Source organism: Ascaphus truei, chromosome 1 (assembly GCF_040206685.1).
Source record: "Ascaphus truei isolate aAscTru1 chromosome 1, aAscTru1.hap1, whole genome shotgun sequence".
Taxonomy (NCBI): domain Eukaryota; kingdom Metazoa; phylum Chordata; class Amphibia; order Anura; family Ascaphidae; genus Ascaphus; species Ascaphus truei.
The window spans coordinates 326,218,742-326,238,724 of NC_134483.1; the positions used below are offsets into that span (position 1 = coordinate 326,218,742).

Genomic DNA, 19,983 nt, shown 5'->3' on the forward strand with positions numbered 1-19,983 from the left:
GCATATTCATCCCGCGGGACAGGAGATGGGAGCGGGCATGTCCCTCCGCTCCCCGCTTCCCCCTGTCACCGCGGGACAGGCCGCGGGGCAGGAGATGGGAGCGGGGATGTCTCTCCTGTCCCCGCTTCCCCCTGTCACCTCGGGACAGGCCGCGGGGCAGGAGATGGGAGCGGGGATGTCTCTCCTGTCCCCGCTTCCCCCTGTCACCTCGGGACAGGCCGCGGGGCAGGAGATGGGAGCGGGGATGTCCCTCCTGTCCCCGCTTCCCCCTGTCACCTCGGGACAGGCCGCGGGGCAGGAGATGGGAGCGGGGATGTCTCTCCTGTCCCCGCTTCCCCCTGTCACCTCGGGACAGGCCGCGGGGCAGGAGATGGGAGCGGGGATGTCTCTCCTGTCCCCGCTTCCCCCTGTCACCTCGGGACAGGCCGCGGGGCAGGAGATGGGAGTGGGGATGTCCCCTCAGGTCGCCGCTTACCTCAGAACCATGCTGCCTGCATGGAGGTTGTAGCGGGGGGTTTCTTCTCCCCACCGCTGTCCCCGGTGCTCCCGCTGCCTGCGCGGGAGGAGGGGGGGGAGCGGGTGGTGGTGCTGGTCGCGGCCCGTCTGTGTAGAGTGAGAGAGTGTGTGTGTATGTATATATGGGAGAGAAAGTGTGTGTGTGTATATGGGTGTGTGAGTGTGGGTAAGTGTCTGAGTGTGTGTGTAAGTGTGTGTGAGTGTGTGTGAGTGTCTGTGAGTGTGTAAGTGTGTGTGAGTGTGTGTGAGTGTGTGTGAGTGTGTGTGAGTGTCTGTGAGTGTGTAAGTGTGTGTGAGTGTGTGTGAGTGTGTGTCTGTGAGTGTCTAAGTGTGTGTAAGTGTGTGTAAGTGTGTGTGAGTGTGTGTGAGTGTCTAAGTGTGTGTAAGTGTGTGTGTGTGTGTGTGTGTGTGAGTGTGTGTGAGTGTCTGTAAGTGTGCGTGAGTGTGCGTAAGTGTGTGTGAGTGTGCGTGAGTGTGGTCAGTGTGTGTGCAGTGTGCAGTGTGTGTGCAGTGTGGCAGTGAGCAATGAGCAGTGTGTGTGCAGTGAGTGTGTGCAGTGTGTCAGTGTGAGCAATGAGCAGTGTGTGTGCAGTGTGCAGTGTGTGTGCAGTGTGGCAGTGTGAGCAATGAGCAGTGTGTGTGCAGTGAGTGTGTGCAGTGTGCAAAAAAAAAAATGTAAAAAAATTTTTTTTAAAAATTTTTTTTTTTTTTTTTTTTTTTTTTTTAAAAAAAAACGGGAGCCACGGGAAAACCGCGTTATAACCGAATCGCGGTATAACGAGGCGCGTTATAACGGGGTTTAGCTGTAGTTTGTATTGGAGTTCACCTTTTGATTTTTTTTTTTTTTTGCTTGTAGTGCACAATTTACAAATCTAATTGAGAGCAGCTCATGAGGTAAGAAACCCTCCCTATAGTCAGAATTTTAGCTTCGGAATCTCTTCGGAGAACCAGTTTCAGCAGTTTTAACTGTGGAAGGACAGTTGATCCACATGTCGTTTACATATACAGGTATTCCTCGCTTTACGACGTTCCGCTTTCCGTCGGACGCGTATTTTGACGGTGGCTAATGCAATAAAAAAATGCCTTATCCGCTGCAAATATCGCGTATCCGAAGGAAATCGCCACTAGTTAACATTGGTCCAGCATTGTGTCGGATAAGCGAGGACTCGCTATACTGTACATGAATCCGTGTAGATCTATCTTGAATAATGAGGCCATAGTATTTCATATTTCTGCTGGCTGGTGAAAGAGGTTCATCTTCTGGTGCGCTGCAGCCAAAATTCAAGGATACTGTAAGCTTCAACCTCAAAATAAATATAATCATGTCTGAGCTCACAAAAGCCTTACTTTACTGCTCAGTACATAGAGAAGGTTGGTGTGACAATCGAACAAAAAGTTGGCAACACTGGACTAATATTTAATTCCCCCATCCTTATCCGCCAAGTTTGCTGGTGAAAATGTAAAACAAGATGCAGTTTTTCTAGAGTTGATGTAGCTTGACGGTATATTCTTCATTGTGACAAGCTCCTGAAATAACACGTATGGAGCTTTGTGTTCTGTTTTTACCCAGCACCACTGAGCGTTTGAAGTCACCTTCAGTAAATTGAGTAGCTCTGAACTGGAGGTCACAAACTAGTCCAACATGGAACTCCTCAAGGTCCTATTTCTACAAGGTGACTTCTTTCACCAGTGTCATACTTTAAAATATATACTCTAAACTCACACCACCTCTGCTCGTAATATTTTGTTATTCATATTATACTATATAGGATACGCGGACACCAAATCTTATTCATTGACTTTATTAGGTTTGTTTCTTCATTGCATAGCTAAATACAGTATGTACAAATACAAAATGGATGTGTACAGTATGTCTCGTTCATTAAGTGCCCCTAGCTAACACCAGACTGAAAGAGATATTAAGCAGGATCAGTGTTTTTGGCGTTAAGCATCCATCTTGATCTTCATAAATATCACAACTTAAATGGACACCCACTGACATGATAAACCTGCCTTATAAATACTTTTTAGCTGTTTCCTAGGTTTTGTTTGCCTTTATTTTAGTTCAGTCAATATCCTGCATGTGTGGTTTTTTTAATAAATCAGTTCTGTAGTAAGAAAAAATACTTTTATCATTTTCTGTTTTTTAAAAAAACAACTTTGAAAGACCAATTTTCTTGTATTCTATTTTAACAGCCATTTGCTAAGGCACTGCCCCTTCATGCCCTGGCACACCCCTTTGTCAGCCCTGCCCTCCCTCTAGCACATGTCAGTGCAGGAGTGCTCATGAATATTCATGAGCTTCCATTGAGAGACAGAAGCAAATAAAAACAGATCCCTTCACTAATTATGTCTCCAAATTTCGGCTATCAATACATGGAGAACTAATTGACCTGCAGCTATACAGTTCTTTAGGTAATTAGAGATTGCACACATGAAACTATTGAAGTAAAAAAATAAATAAAAAAAAAAAAAGACTGAACTGCAGCTTTAACTATGAGCCCATCTGTTTGCACACCTTCTCCCCCCCTCCTCCGTCCCCCATGGTAAATACATCACTGCTTTTTCATTCAATCTCTTTTTTTGGTGTTAAAATGTTTATAAATACCGCTGTACATCTTGTGACTTATTTCCCACACTTTATCTATTCAGTGGCTTATCTAGAATAACCGGTGTCATCTCTGACAGAGCTGAAGCACATGTAATTTGATTTGGAGGCAAGTTAAAAGGATCAGGGTGACCTGAACAGTATTTAGACAATCAATAGTTCAGCACTTATTAACTACTTATTTCTTTGAGCAGAGTAAAAGTTATTTTAGTCCTCTGCAGACCAATTCGATAAAGTTCAAACCTTCTGTACAGATTATTATTATTATTATTATTTTGGGGCGATTGTACAACTGAGATGTTTCTCACTAAAGTACAGTATTAGTGCAGAGAAGTCACTGCGATTTATGTACGTGAAAGCATTGTAGTGACAGAGCAAAAGAGATAGGAGAAGAGCACGGGGTATAATGTATTCTTTTTCTATCTAAATACTGATGGGACAAAGTAGTTTCGATTTTTTTTTGGGGGGGGGGGGGTAGGTGGGAGAGTTTGTTCTGTGCTGAGGAGTGACTACCTCGAAGTGATCATTCTTGCTGCCATGCGACATGCTGCACACTTGGGCCCTTTCTATTTCTCATTTGTTCACGGAGTGATTAGTATTGCAGTGGGTGCACTATTCAGGTTTTATCCCGGGCCTTATGTAAATCTTTTACTTTACAGTCAATTTCCGAAAATGTTTGTTATATCTGGGGGGGGGGGGGAGGGGGGGTTCTTCATAAACGCACACTTTCCATGTTTTGGACGTCATCTCATCCCGGAACAAATACTTTGTCACCCTATTTAATTCAAATGATGAGGTCAATGTGTATGCTCCATGGGATCGTGCCCAAACGGCACTGTTGCAGTTTAATGAAGAACCCTCCATATTTTTTCTAGTTACATGTATTAAACAATCATTTTGGAGGGCCTCGTAAGCAAATCTGTTTAATCCCAATAATGACTGCTTCTAAGCACATTGTTTTCCATAGTTCCAATAGATACACCTCTATTGCAGCAAAATACTCATCTGAGTTATTACTGTGGGGTAAGAGGCAGCAGGGAGAAACAACACAGGAAATATGTGGTACCCAGCACACAACAAAGGAGAAGACGGGTAATAAGCAAAAAGATAGATAGATGTTTAATGTATAGGCTGTTTACACAAAAGGATTTATAGAATGGAGAATGTAGGTAAACATTACTTCAGGTGCAAATGACACCCGAAGGGAAAAGGTTCAATTGAGGCTAAGGAATACGGAAAACGAGGGGAGGGAAAACAGAAATTAGGAAGGTGGGGGGAGGGGGGTGGAGGGAGGAAGGGAAGTATTGGGGGGATGAACACAAAATGAGGATAAAAAAAGAGTAGGCAAGTAGAGGGGGGCAACGTTTCGGGGATGACCCCCTTCTTCTGGCCCGTTCCCTGCGGTCTGTACGACCACAGGTACTTCCCTCTCTCTTGATCCTAACCTTCAAAAAATGCTCAACAAGGGAACACAACACTCAAGCAGCTAGATAGGGGAGTCTGCCCAAGTCTAAATGGATTAATGGTAACTACAAATGTCCTTGTTAAAGAGTCCTACGTGTGAGCAAACTGAATATGGGAGTAAGCCCAAGTTAGCCTAATCAGTCAAAGTAATACGAAATGGTCCTTTTCCCCTTATGTGTCATTTGCACCTGGAGTCATTTTTATACCTACATTCTCCATTCTATACAGCCTATACATTAAACAAATTTTTTGCTTATTACCTGTCTTCTCCTTCGTTGTGTGCTCGGAACCACTTGTTCCCATTGCACCACTCTCATATACATTATTCTTTCTTGTTAGTTTATTGGGTGCTCCTTATATTCCTTTAACACAGAGGGAATATGTACCAATGTAAAGAACGTGCAAAGTAATGTTTATTTTTATGCATTGTACCATTTTCTGCATGCGTTTGAATCAAATTAGTTTCCCAGAGGTCATGCAACTTGATAGCTGGAGAAGTGAAAAAATGAGGAATAAACCCCAAAGAAAGCCGGTGCTCTATCAATGGCAATGATGCAATAAATATATCATACAGCAAATGTCTCTGATTCCCTCGGTTATGTCAGCGTGTGGGGGAGTTTGTTGAATGAGTTATATGTCTTCGGTGTGTTAGTAATGGACTCAGCCAGGGTGGGGGGTTAATAAGCTTGTAACAATCCAAGTAACGAGGTATCGCTGCAGTGTGTCTGCAAGATACTCAGTGTCCTCAATAGGTTCCCTTACCGCACCCTGTGTCCTACACCATGCGTCCGCTGATCGGTACTCACGATAAGCTGTCCATGTCCGCCTTTTCTTGCTGAAAAATGATAGTCTCCTCTGAGACGAAACGTGTTAGAGTTTTACACTCTCTGTATGCCTTTCTGTTTTTTGGATGAATAAATAACATTTTTTACTTATACTGCGCTTGGTTGATTCCGGAGCTCGGTGAGCAGTGACCACCAATTTTACCATTTTTCCTGACAGCTGGAGAAGTTTACGTGGTGGATTTTTTGGACACACATACTATTAAAAGTAAAGTAATCCACAGAGTCGCACATTTTGATACATCTCATAATCTGGGCATTTGTGCACCTATTTTGAAATATTCCCCAATTCCCCAAATCACAATGTTACATATATATGGTGCACAAATTGGACCAAGGACCTTAATATATTGATAGAGAAACATACAGTAACATAATGATGCAATTTGCATAGATTTTGCTCCACATTTGCTCCTCTGACTTTGCATTGGGCCTTCATTAACTTTATAAGAAAAGGTTTTTTGGCAGCCCAAGACATGAACTTCCGCAATAATTCTGGTGCCGTAATATTGTTAATTCATTAACCGGGCATTTGTTTTTAAACTGAATACCAAGGAATTTTTTTTTTTTTTACTTTGGGAATAATTGACAGGTTCTCAGAGGACACCCAACCTTTGTTTTCCTAGGTCGATCTCTTCCATAACCTCCTGTATTGTAATTTTTTGCCTGTGTTTTTTGGCTCTTGCCGGTCATATTTTGTAGTTAAAATAGAACCTCACAAGATAATAAAAAAAATTATTGGCAGTACATCAAATGCTCAGTTGAGCCACGACCTTTTGCCTAAATTAAGATCAGCGGCGACAGCAATTGGCACACACACTATAGAACAGAGGATATAAATGGGATTGCAGAATACTAAATCTGCTGTACTTTGCTGGGTTATCTCAAGTTCATCATCTAAAACAGTTTGCACAATACAAAGGAGTGCTTTACTTCTGTGCCATAATTGTGTTTGGCAAGAAAGGGAGCCTCTAGTGCAGTGATTCCCAACTTTTTTTGTTTGGAGGAACCCTTGAAGTGTTTCGAATAATCTCGGGGAACCCCTATCTGGCTGACACCTATTGGGTTCATTTCACACCTCACGAGCCCCCTCTATTTCCCACCCTCTACCCATGTATTTCTCTCCCCTCCATCTCATTCTCCCCCCTCCCGCCTCACATGTATTTCTCCCCTGCTTCTCACTCTTACACCCTCTTTTCCTCACTCACTCCCTCCCACCCTCTCTCCTCTCACTCGCCCGTACCATCCATCAATTACCCCACTCACTCAATCCCCCCCACAAAATACATACCAAAAAACCCCACCCCCCTAAATACATATAACCCCACCCCGCAATACATAATAAAAATACCCCGCCAATACATATTAAAAAGGCCCCCACCAATACATAATAAAAAGACCCCCCGCTGCCCCAATACATTTTAAAAAGACCCGCCCCAATACATTTGAAAAAGACCCCAGCCGCCCCAATACATTTTAAAAAGAACCCCACCGCCCAATACATATTTAGAAAATCAGGCCGCATGGGTAAAATTATCATCCTCATATCTCCCCAGCACCCCTCATCATCATCATCATCATCATCCTCATATACCCACCCCCCTGCATCTCACATCACCTCCCCCCTGCATCTCGCATTTCCCTCCCCCCCTGCATCTCCCTTCCCCCCTGTATCTCACTTCTCCCTTCCCCAACCCCCCCCCCCCACCATATATGCCTACCTCAAGCAGCGGCGTGCAGAAGGCAGCAGCGAGCAGGAGGCGGCAGGGGTCAGGATGTGGTGGCGAGCTAGAGCAGGCAGGACTGCACGCTCGCTCTAGCTAGCAGCAGGCATTGGAAGTGCTGCACTACTAGAGCGCGCGCCTGCAGTCCTGTGACCAGCCTCTGGGGTGAGGGGGAGTGAAGGGGGAGCAGTTACAGGTCGCAAAGTGAGTGCTCTAGTGAAATGTATTAGGCTGCGTCCATAGAAGGACAAGCAGCGCTGAGGCGTGCGGACGCTGAGCCCCTGCATCCTCAATGAGGATGCCTTGAGAGGGGGCTCACGCGAGCGTCCGCAGGCGTGCTCAGGCTTTGGAGTTTTCAGCCGAGCGCCAAGCTGTTTTTCAGCACGCTGTCGGCTGAAAACATCCAATCAGCCTTAAGCAGCGTCAACGTCACGGTGCCGTGACGTCGGCGCCGTGACATTGACGTCAGTGCGTCGCCGGCGATTGGCCCAGCGATGTCACTGCCCCACCTCCCCCCGGCTCCCTTCGCGCACGCTGGCTCGCCTGCAAGTCCGTGCAATCGCGCTGACTGAAGCAGGCGAGCCTCGGCGTTAGCGCGCATCCGCTCTCCCACCCCTCTATGGCCCGGGCCTTAGGTTGGGATTTGTTTCAGTTTTTGGGTTATCCACAAACTTTTAGTAGGGGAAGCAGAGTGGTCATTTTCCTAAGTAAATTCAGTCCCGGTGTATGCACAGTGGCTTTAGGTTTGTCTTGTGTGCTGCTCTATCAGACCTATCATATGCACTGAACATCACAGAGATTTTTGGAAATCAAAATCGATAACAAAAAATGTCTCATTATATTAGTATTCCAGGACTAGTGAATGTTGGTACATTGTGTATGTATGTATGTGCAAAAATGTTGAAACAAGATGTGACACAAAATTCAAAAATGTATGTGTGAAACAGGTTGGGCAGGCTGTGGCTAAACCTTTCGCTACCTCAAAATCTTGCACCAAAATAAGTCCCTGTGCAGAGTAAAGACTTTTTCATTTATTTTTTTTCTGAAATAAAGTTGTGCCTCCCTTAGATGCATCTGCTCTTATTACCAGATAGCGAAGCTCAGCGTATCCTCTGAAAAGGACTCTCGACTCTGTTGCTACCAACAAAGTTGATCGTACTTGTATGATTTTCCCTGTAGCGCAGTGTTTGTAGTGCAGATACAAAATAATCACAGCACAAGATTTATTAAATATTGAGACCAAGGGACTATTTTTTTTTCTTTTTTGGCCATGGGAAACTGACAAATTATCTCCACTTGATTATTAAAGGTAAAGAATATCCAAGACCTGTGCTTTGAATGTGTGCATCTTTGGGATACCAGCCATAAAGCACTGGTATAAAATTGGCCTAAGATACTTAGCACTATGACATTTTGTAGAGTGCAGGATAAATCCATACATTTCACAAATACATATCGGCATAACTGCACCTAATACATATTGCTGCGGTGCTGCCCCTGGTATAAAACATAACATAAGGAACCTTCTGAAGACTAGGAGAAAAAACAACATTCAGTGCACTCAAACAATCATACAAAAGTTTATTTGAAAAAATAACATTAATTACTGCATGAGATCCTAAAAATACTATAAAAACCTATCGTGTGTGCGTGAGCACACATAGAGATACATACACACACACACACACACACACACACACACACACACACACACACACTCACAATAAGTGCTACTGTATAAACATGTAATAGGAATATATAGTGGTTTATCTGCAACAAAAGTTCCCATTGTTTAAATGGTATTCTGAGTACCTTGTGCACATTAAAGCAAGTTGTGTGGTGGGGCTACTACAAGCTCTGAACAGATAGTGTAAGGGGAAAAATGTCCCATAAATATATATAATATGACTATGTCCAGAAAAAAACAGAAGCTTGACTGTGAGGGTAGGTATAACGCTGGATCAGTAAAGTCTGAAAATAGGTACAAGCAGGGTAGACGTCCACCAGGTATATCTGAGTGAGGTAGGTTGGCAATTTGAGCGGAGCGCTGTGTCTCGTGAACATGAAAGAAAAAATATATATAATAGTGCAGATGGTATAAACAAATGAAGTCTCAAAATAACTCTGCAATGGTGGTAATCACAATTGACAATGTCAATATAAGGCGTATCAGAGACACTTCTCTCTCTGATAGGAGACCTTTAATGGATTCCCCCTCAGAGTGGTGTCTTGATAACGTATCAGGAAGCTTGTTTGTGGTCAGGGTTTAACTCCCAAGGTTTATGTAGAAGAAAAGAGAGAATGCACAATGGTATAGTATAGTCTAAATAATGTATTAGCAGCAATGAACAAACATATGCATGATGCACTCACATTTCCAATATGCTATACGTTCGAGGGAGAGGACAGCTGGTTGTAGAGAGTGCCGGTGTCTCCAGGAGCGGCGGAGCACTTCCGCGTGCGTCACGTGTATCCGCGTCACGTCCTGTGACGTCTCGGGTTGGGGCGGAAGAAGCTGCCCTGTGTGTCCGTCTCCGTGCCAGCACCTAGCTCCAATGTTCTCCCCAGCTCAGTCACCTCCCACAGCAGATCGATTCTACGCGTTTCGCTGTGGCTTCTTCATTAATCGGATTCCCTGACCACAAACAAGCTTCCTGATACGTTATCAAGACACCACTCTGAGGGGGAATCCATTAAAGGGCTCCTATCAGAGAGAGAAGTGTCTCTGATACGCCTTATATTGACATTGTCAATTGTGAGTACCACCATTGCAGAGTTATTTTGAGACTTCATTTGTTTATACCATCTGCACTATTATATATATTTTTTCTTTCGTGTTCACGAGACACACAGCGCTCCGCTCAAATTGCCAACCTACCAAAGATCTACCTGAACCTGGACAGTCCGTTTAAAGGGTGTAGAGCTGCTTTTCATTTGTTGTATTTCACATCACCATTGTATTCACTTTTATTGGTGGAGGTCATTTATCATATTATATGATATATATTTAAAATTTACATATCACTGTCACTTGCACTGTATAGACCATATATTTTTTCACTTTAGTTTAAGAAGCGCCCGGTTTTTATTCTTGTTTCTACATATCTGAGTGAGGGCAGGTAAGGATATGACAAAAGAGGAAATAATATTGTTGTACCTCTGTCCCAGTCCAGTGTATGCCTCTCCGTCCTAGGTGGCTACGAATCCCTTAGCTGTGTAGGGCACTGTGGAGACAAAGTGCCTTCCTCTTGTAGGTTTGGACCCGTTGGAGCTCCCGAGTGTCGGAGCTGTGTGGAAACAAATCCTCACTTCCGCTCCGTCCGGGAACGCTCCGTCAGGTACTGCAGTCAGATGGTCCCATGTGGAGACGTCGGCGTCTTCCCCATCAGCCCTCGGAGGAGATCCGTATAGCGCGTCCTCACCGCAACTGTGCGTCCGTCCAATCAGAGAAGCAAGCACGGAGAAGAATCGATTGGCATAGGACAGCTGATTCCAGAAAAAAGCACCTTCAACTTGCCAGGTAAGTGAAAAAGTAAAAAATCTTTATTACACTACATTAAAAACAAAACAGAAAAAAAAACCTCCCACGTGTTTTGGGCTATACAGCCCTTTCTCAAGGAGAAAGGGCTTTTTAGCCCGAAATGCGTGGGAGGTTTTTTTTCTGTTTTGTTTGTTTTTTGTTTTTAGTGTAGTGTAATAAAGATTTTTTACTTTTTCATTTACCTGGCGAGTTGAAGGTACTTTTTTCTGGAATCAGCTGTCCTATGCCAATCGATTCTTCTCCGCACATTAAAGCAAGCCTGTATTATATAGTGAGGCCATATTCTGAAACGCAGACACTGGTATGAGGAGTAATGATGGGCGATCCTGTCAATATCCAATCCGTGGATATTTCCGCACTGGTATTTACCACAAGTCAAATATATATATATATTTACGGTCATTAGAACATGAGGAGAAGAGAGGGGTCCCCCAACCAAGCTCCCACTCCAACGCGTTTCGACGGTGGTCTTCTTCTGGGAGTAGTATAATATATATATTATACTACTCCCAGAAGAAGACCACCGTCGAAACGCGTTGGAGTGGGAGCTTGGTTGGGGGACCCCTCTCTTCTCCTCATGTTCTAATGACCGTGTATCTACACTTATCGCCTACACTCTATGGTGATGTATTATGAACTTTGTTCTAAACCTGGACTAACCTTTTTTGAGTTATTACTCAAATATTGCAACAGGATTTGAATTGCTTATTCAGTGATTTGTTTACTATCAGCTACCACAATCTGCTCTTAATATTTCCAGTATATTAATACTGTTTTTCCTGTGTGCTTGTAGCAAATTATTTCTTGCTTGTGTATGCTTTGCCCCTGTTTCAGCTCCCATGTAGTTGGCTTATCAGTAAGGGGAGGCATTTTTTTTTTAACTACAGTTTTTATTCTTTTTCTGTGGTGATTCACAGATCATGGCTATCAATTTATGGTATGCCCCAGTGTTTATTACCTGCCCCCTCTGGTCCCTTGGGGAGTTCCCCTCCATTTTATTCTTTCTCCCCTGTTTTTATGTATTGAATAAAATTGTTTTACTTTTTGGTACACCTGTGTGCTCCCTTAGGGAATCTTTTTATGGTGTGTGTGTGTGTGTGTGTGTGTGTGTGTGTGTGTGTGTGTGTGTGTGTGTGTGTGTGTGTGTGTGTGTGTGTGTGTGTGTGTGTGTGTGTGTGTGTGTGTGTGTGTGTGTGTGTATATGTATATATATACAGTGGTCGACAAATCACCAAAAAATCTACTCGCCGAACAAAAAAATCTACTCGCCACCTAGTACCACATGTGTGCTGCTTGGGCCAATAGGAGCTTGCCACGATGTTAAATCCACTCACCCGGGGCGTGCAAATGTATAGGTTTGTCGAACACTGTATATATATATATATGTATGTGTATGTATATATATATATGTATGTATGTGTATATATATGTATGTATGTGTGTATATATGTATATATATATATATTTAGTTAAGTTATGGTGGGTAAAAAAAGTCACAAAAACCCTCCACAGTAAAGCATATACAGTAGCAAATGAAAATATTACTGTATGCTCATTTGCATGTCTTAGACACACAGGGTAATCCGAATTGTGCACTCAAAAAATCCGTCATCGGATTTGATCTTAAATCCGATCCTGTATTCCAAATCCCTGAAATGGGCAAGAAAGAGATGGGATACAGTATTGTTGTCTGGCCCAACAGGATTAGAACTCACCTCTGCTATGCTGGGCAGCAGCTCTAGCAGTGTGAGCTAAACCAGTCGATGGGTAGCATCAATGTCTCAATACATTTTAGCTCTACTGCTCACACCTGTGTGCTCCTTTTTGTGCACAAGGAACATTGAATTGGCAACTGGGAAGTGAAAGTTGTCTGCTTTTAAAGGAAGCCAGGAGGAGGTTGATACAGGGGTGTGAAAGCAGCAGTTCAAGCAATATCCTATATGTGTGTTTTTTCTAATAAATCACTTCTGTACTTTGAGAAAATACTTGAAGCATTTAACAAAAAAAAAGTTTTAAAGACATTTTGAATGTTTCTAATGTAGGAAGCATTTCCAAAGTGACAGCCCCCTTCCCCTTCTGATAGGCTCTGGCTCTTGAGCCCCGCCCTCTCTCTAGCAGTGCAACAATTATATCTATTAACTGCACAGTCAATCATATTCCAGGACTACATTGCCCAGAATGCTGTGCAAGAACTGAATTAAATAACCCGGAGCAAGCGATCGATTACTGGAGAACGGATCGATCTGCAGCTTAGATAATCACTTGTCAGTGTGCAGCTTTGTATTGATGCACATATTGAATGGGGAAAAATATATATTTTATTTTTTTAAAACAGCAGCTTGAAGTAGAGCTCAAAAGTATTGTGTGACAGTGATGCTGCCCTTGGAGGGAGGTTTGAGGGGATATATATAGAACTTTACTACTAAATTATTATTTTATTTTTTTAACTAAACTGCCTTTTTGAGACAAATCCGCTGCTAAAAGGAATTGGCCAATCTATGGCGGATTTTAATTTCACCCATCTCTAATGAGGAATATAAAGTGATACAGTCTCTTGGTCAAGTCCATAAAATCAGATATTCCCACAGGTATAACAGTATCTCACAAATGCTTGCATAGGCCCATATATGTAGATGAAATCTTGTATATTCAGTAATCTGGGCAATGTGCATCCTTAAAAGGAAATTGACTAACTTTTGTGCTGGTTAGGACGGCGATCCCGTTGTGTGACAATGTCCAGATCTGTTGCGCCTTTGTGACGTATAGTCCATTGCCCGGCGGGCGTCTCGTCTGACTGGCTTTATCAGGGGCGTGTCTAGGATCTCACCCAGGCTCATTGTATACAGAGTGGCATCACGTGACCCGGAAGCTATATAGATGAACATTATATAATTGCTGTTGATGATAAAGAGAAGTTAACATTTAAATCCTCATTTAACCCTTTGGGTTGTATTGTCCCCAGGGAAAGATTCACTGGGTTTCTTTTTTTTACAGAGCTGCCCAGTTGAACCCGATCTTTACCAAATGCTCTTAATTGGTCTGTTTTTGCTTGATGGTGCATAAAAAAGTGTCACAGTGGTTATCATTTTCCTTTTTTCTCTGTCCTTCATGGCAACCCTAATACTTCCCACATGTTCTAGTATTCTTTTCTTTAAAGGGTGTGTAGTCATTCCTCACGTACATATGACAGGGACATGTATGGCAATATTCAACATTACTGACCATACAGTTGGTGTACTGTAGCTGTTAATTTTGAATTCCTTTTTACAGTCCATGTGAGAAATGTTTTTTCTTGCCATGTATCTACTTGTTCCACACGGGAATGTACCACCATTTTTTTATAGTCTTTCGTTGATAATGACTCTATACCAAAATATCTTTAAGATTTTTTTTTTTTTTGGTAGCTTTTTGTAATCCTGTTTAGTCTTCCTCCTATTTTCTTACCCAATTCCTTGTCTAAGAGCATGATATGCCGATGTCTTTGAAGTATTGTCCATATTTCTTCCGTAAGATGCTTGTCAGTCTTTAAGTAATTTATTGTTACCAGATAATTTTAACTTTTACGGCTATTTAATTGATGATAATTTTATCGCTTGGAGATGGAAATAGAAGCACACAGTAGCATTTCTCGAGTTTGTGTGTAAAAAAATAGTCACTGCTTTCTTAAAGCAGCAGTTCAGGCTTTTTAAAAAAAAATGTATAGTTTTTTTTTTTTACTTCAATAGTTTCATGTGGGCAATCTCTACTTACTTAAAGAACTGCATAGCTGCTGGTCAATTCGTTCTCCGTCTATTGCAAAGTTTGGCGACATCTTTAAATATGGGGAATGTATTTCCTCTGTTTCTGTCACTCAGTGGAAGCTCATGAATATTCATGAGCACTCCTGCACTGACATGTGCTAGAGGGAGGGCAGCGCTCACAAAGGGGTGTGCCAGAGCTTGTGACAGGACATGAAGGGGCAGTGCCTTAGTAAATGGTTGTTAAAATAGAATACAAGAAAATTGGTCTTTCAAAGCTGTTTTTTTTAAAACAGAAAATGCTAAAAGTATTTTTTCTTACTACAGAACTGATTTATTAAAAAAACCACACATGGAGGATATTGCCTGAACTGCAGCTTTAAAAAATTGAATGCCCGTTGTAAAGGATACTTTTCCTAGTTAAAATTCACCCAAGTTGAATCTGCTGTCGGCTTCAGGCTACACACTGACATACTTCCTTCAACACATGTCTCAGGATCTCCTATACTTTTTACTCCATTCCACGAGAGACGCATAGACTTGTTAAGTCCTTGTCCCATCCTATTACTTACAGTATGTTGCTGTTATTGCGATTATTATCTTTGTATGAACTACAAGTGGAAGATGATTTAAACCCACGTAGAGAAGTCTGATCATTTTGCATGTCAAAAAATGCTCTTTAAAGGGAGCAACAAAACGTGAGAAATCATGTATTTAAAAAAAAATATATATATATATATATATATATATATATATATATATATCCGTTCTGTAGTATTGTGCAACTCTATCTGCATTTTTTTTTAAACTCCTAATGCCATTTTTAATGTTTTTTTTTTTTTTTAATGTATTGATCACTCTTTGGTTGCTATAGCAACCATTTAGAACGTTACATCCACTTCCTCTTTTGAAACATGCTCTCATGCACCCCTTTTTGAGCTATGCCCTTTGGCAACAAAGTATCACAAACAGATCTGTTGCTGTGTTTCAAACAGCAGACTGTCTATTACTCTGAAAGCTTTAACTGTAATGTTTTACACTTCGTGATATAATGTTGCATATCAGCTGCAGCATTTCACAGACTGAAGCACAAAGTTAGAAGGCAGCCATTTTGTTAGGCACACAATAGGGATTTTTATAGATTTATAACAAGAGCACCAAACGATTGCCCGCTAAGGTAAGAATGTAGAATTGTACATTGTCACATACTTTACACATAGAAAAAGGAAAAAGAAAAAGGGGGAATGTAGTATTGCTGCTTTAACAGATGAAAATAAATCATTTTGGTATTGCCCAAAGTTCCTTTCTTGGAATTGTTCATTGTTGGAGGCAATTGAGTGCATGATACAGCTGTGTAGTGTAGACAATATGTGTACTACATACAGTAGTACATGAAAGGAGAAATCCAAGCAATATTCTGTGTGTGTTTTTAAATAAATAAATTCTGTAGTATTAGATGATACTTACTACTTTTTTAACTCTTAATGCCATTTTCATGAGTTGTAATATACTGAGAATCCTTTGATTTCTGTAGCAGGTTGCAGCACACTACCCCGGCCACGCACTATATTTGCAACACTTTCCTGTTTGTGATCATTTGTTGCCAATATTCCCAGCAGTTTGAGCTGCAAACTGTAACAATAGAGAATGTTACCTTAGTAATATAAAAACACAGCTTCAGAGTTATACTGACTGAAGGATTGATTTGAAACTGAAAGGCGGCCATTTAGTGAACCCTGGGAAAGAAGGATTTTGCCAATTTGATCACGGAGAATGAGCAGCATGGGTAATTGGTTATTAATAAAGGTAATCAAAGGCTCCATATATTAAAACAAAACATTTTTTTAACTGCTTGGATTGTCTCTTGAATGTTATGAGTAATGAAAGTTTCAAATAATGAAAGGAAATCATGAATTGTGACTATTGTTAGTGGCTTTGTGCTATCAGTACAGCTTTGTGATGGTTGAATGTAGTTCAAGGCCCAATTTTAGCTCTTTGGCAAGTAATTGATTCCATGTGCCCCAGGCATATAGTAGAGTGTAATATACTTTAGTGTTTACATGTTTCTATGTACAGAATGGCATTCTTTTTAGCCCAATCTTTAAAAAACAATAAAAAAATCAAAAGTTACAAAGATGAAGCTTACCTCACGCAAACCGAATGTTATTGGCTAGTGTGGGAAGGAGTTCTACTTATGGATCCAATCAATTAATTTTTTTTATCTAAGTACCGTAAAGAGAGCGAAGCAATTCCCTTTACAAGCGGTGCAATCCAACCTTTGTATATTCCTACATAACTGTTACTGTACTTTTCAGTGGAGTGTAAAACTTTTATCCCTCTAACGTCAATATTAGTATTCTCGTGAGTAAGGGTCATTTTGTTAAACTCTTGGCCAAAGCGTTATAAGCCTGCTGCCATGTCACGGCATGACCAGTACGCAGGTCCTAACACTACCTGTGAAAATGATCATTTACCTCTGCTGGAGGGAGAATGACTGCAGTGGGACTGTCCTACACAGGAAACATGAAATAACCTGCTACTTTAAAAAAATTACTCACGAGAATACTAATATTGAAGTATTTTACTATGTATTTTGTCACATTGAATGTAGCATTGAGCATTTCTGTATTTTGTTGTATACAACTTTATTGACATAGCAAAAAATATACGAGTCTAAAAAGAGATCAATTGGTCTGTGCAGTATTATAAATAATTTGTCAATTCTTTTGTGTACTATTTGTACCCAGGTTTAAATAAATCTTTTAGAAATTATTTATCTCTGTATTTCCCTGATTGCAATAAAACATAGGTAGAGGACAGTGCCTTTATAGCCCATTACAATTTACAGAACTCATGTTTAGGGTCTATAGGGATATCACAATCTCGGGCTTCAGTATTTAGAACAGTATAATGTGTTCAGAGATATATCCGGTAGAGTTGCTATTCTCTAAATATTACTGTCACGGGAGACCAGTACTTTTAACACTGGGATCATTATCACCAGCCGGGACAAAAGTTGAATAAACAAGGTTTATTTTGGCAAGCCAGCAAACATACAAAATACACAATTAGAGCATACACTCACCAACTGAGGGCCTGGGGGGGAGACTCTAGCCCCGACAAGGTGCAGGGGCCTGCTTCACGTCACGGTTCCACAAAGTGCTATTTTCGCAATAGCAGCTTTGAAACTCCTGCCAGTCGGGTTTCTGTCAAACTCCAAAGCTATTCTGGTACTCTGATCGGCAGCGCTCCTTTCATAGGCCTCGGTGACATGTTTTCTATTGAGAAGGAGCCACTGGCTAATTAGAGCGTGGATCGAGATGGTGCAGCCAATCCCAAGCTGGGGCTTGTCCTGCTGCACCAATCAGAGGAGGGGGTGGGCATAGGCACTCAGGACTGGCCCGTGATGACTGAGCTGCTGGCGAGTGGGAAATTCAAACTGGCCAATGGAAATCATTTCATGTGCAAGCTATTAGCTTTGATAAAAACAATGTTGCAGATAGTATCAACAAAAGCCACTATCTTCATAGATTTCCCAAAAGTGTTGAAAATAAGTTTGGAAAGTTGGGTTAAAGGTGACAGTAGTTAGTAAAGCGGGAGCGTTTTTAATGTAAATGTAAGTTGGCACCCCAGCTTACTTCTAAATATGGTCCGACCTGTCGTCCTATAGAATCGTCATGTCTCGTTGCCTAGAGTCAGATTTGTCTCCTCATGCTAGAATCGCCCAACACGCATTCCGACGCATAGTGACTTCTTTCCAGACCCAAGCTTATCAAGGGCTTTTCTCTAGCTTTACCCCATCTAAAAAAAAATGTTTTAAACCCCATAAAAATCAAGTTACAGGCATACCCCGGTTTAAGGACACTCACTTTAAGTACACTCGCGAGTAAGGACATATCGCTCAATAGGCAATCAGCAGCTCATCCATGCGTCTGTCAGCACGTCCTGAACAGCAATACCGAGTACCCTACCTGTACCGAAGCTGTGCGCAAGCTGGGAGACTATAGAGCTTGTTACAAATGCGTTATTTACATCAGTTATGCACATATATGATGATTGCAGTACAGTACATGCCTCGATAAGTGGGAAAAAGGTAGTGCTTCACTTCAAGTACATTTTCGCTTAACATACATGCTCCGGTCCCATTGCGTACGTTAATGCGGGGTACGCCTGTATTACTTTTGGCATTGTGTTCCCTAATTTATTACAGTACAACTCTGTTCATCTCAGATTCTAAGATTATGTTTTGTATATGGACAGAAAATTACATTATTCTCCTTCACAGCATGGATGTTGTTTACCAAATTGACATGGGCTCCTACTTCATTTACAAAGGGCTTTAAAGAAACATGAGCAGATTTGATGCTTTGATCAGATTCAAAGATAATGTACATCGCAAAACCCTTGCCCTGCTGTTTTTAAATTATCTGTAAAATGTTCATAATTTATACATGGAAAATGCTAACTGTTAGATCCCCCATCTGTTACTACTTTACACAATAATATTCAAAGGTGTAGAATTGTAAATGTCCAGTTATGTATGCTTGGCACATATTTATGCATAGCCTGTCTACGACAACATTGACTGAGATAGATAGGATGTTTTTGTTGTAATTAACATGTCTGCTCTCATTTTTAACATTGATACGATAATACCAATCCTGGAAGCAGCAGGCGGTCACTTGCAAACCTCTCCTCCCTGAGATTTCACATAGTGTCTCAGTCTGCTTTTTTATAATGAGTCGAAAGAAGGGATTGTGGGAACTCTGATGCGTTCCGTGTCAGGGAGAGGTTAGGCTGCCCATTTAAAATAGATACCAGGATACAAAGCACAGACGTAAGATCAGCATAATTCCATTAATAGTGATTTGAATGATATGAGCGTATTTTAAAAACCTTTATTCATATTTTTTTTTTTGTGGGTTTGCACCTTTTTTTAAAAGAGTAACTCCAACTACATTTTTACTCTTTGTAAGATGACATATAAAGATGGCTACTACAAGTCATCTACCTTGTTTTGGTTCAGCATTGAAGTGGGAGCCACTAACTTCTTCACAAACATTTTATGTGAAGCTGCTTTTTTGTTTGTTTTTTTTCCCACTCAAGTCAAAATTGATGGACTCCCTTTCCCTTTTTGTATCGTAAACATTTATCACATACAGGCATACCACGCATTAACGTACGCAATGGGACCGGAGCATGTATGTAAAGCGGAAATGTACTTAAGTGGAAAAAGGACGTGCCTCACTTTATCGAGGCATGTACTGTAATGCAATCGTCCTATACGCGCATATCTGATGTAAATAATGCATTTGTAACAGGCTCTATAGTCTCCCCGCTTGCGCACAGCTTCGGTACAGGTAGGGAGCTGGTAATGCTGACAGGCGCATGCGTGAGCTCCCGTTTGCCTATTGGGCGATATGTCCTTACTCGCGAGTGTATTTAAAGTGAGTGTCCTTAAACCGGGGTATGCCTGTATCATCTTTTATATAATGACAAAGCAGATGTTTCTGGGTTTTGGAGAGACAGTTTCTCATGATTCCGAGTCTTC

The 19,983-nt window shown here is 41.5% G+C and overlaps 1 protein-coding gene across 8 annotated transcripts in view; it reads left to right on the top strand.

Annotated features, from left to right (window-relative positions):
- Positions 1–19,983, top strand: part of SLC20A2 (solute carrier family 20 member 2) — a 65,344-nt gene that overhangs the window by 22,090 nt on the left and 23,271 nt on the right. The gene's annotated exons all lie outside the window — the stretch shown is intronic.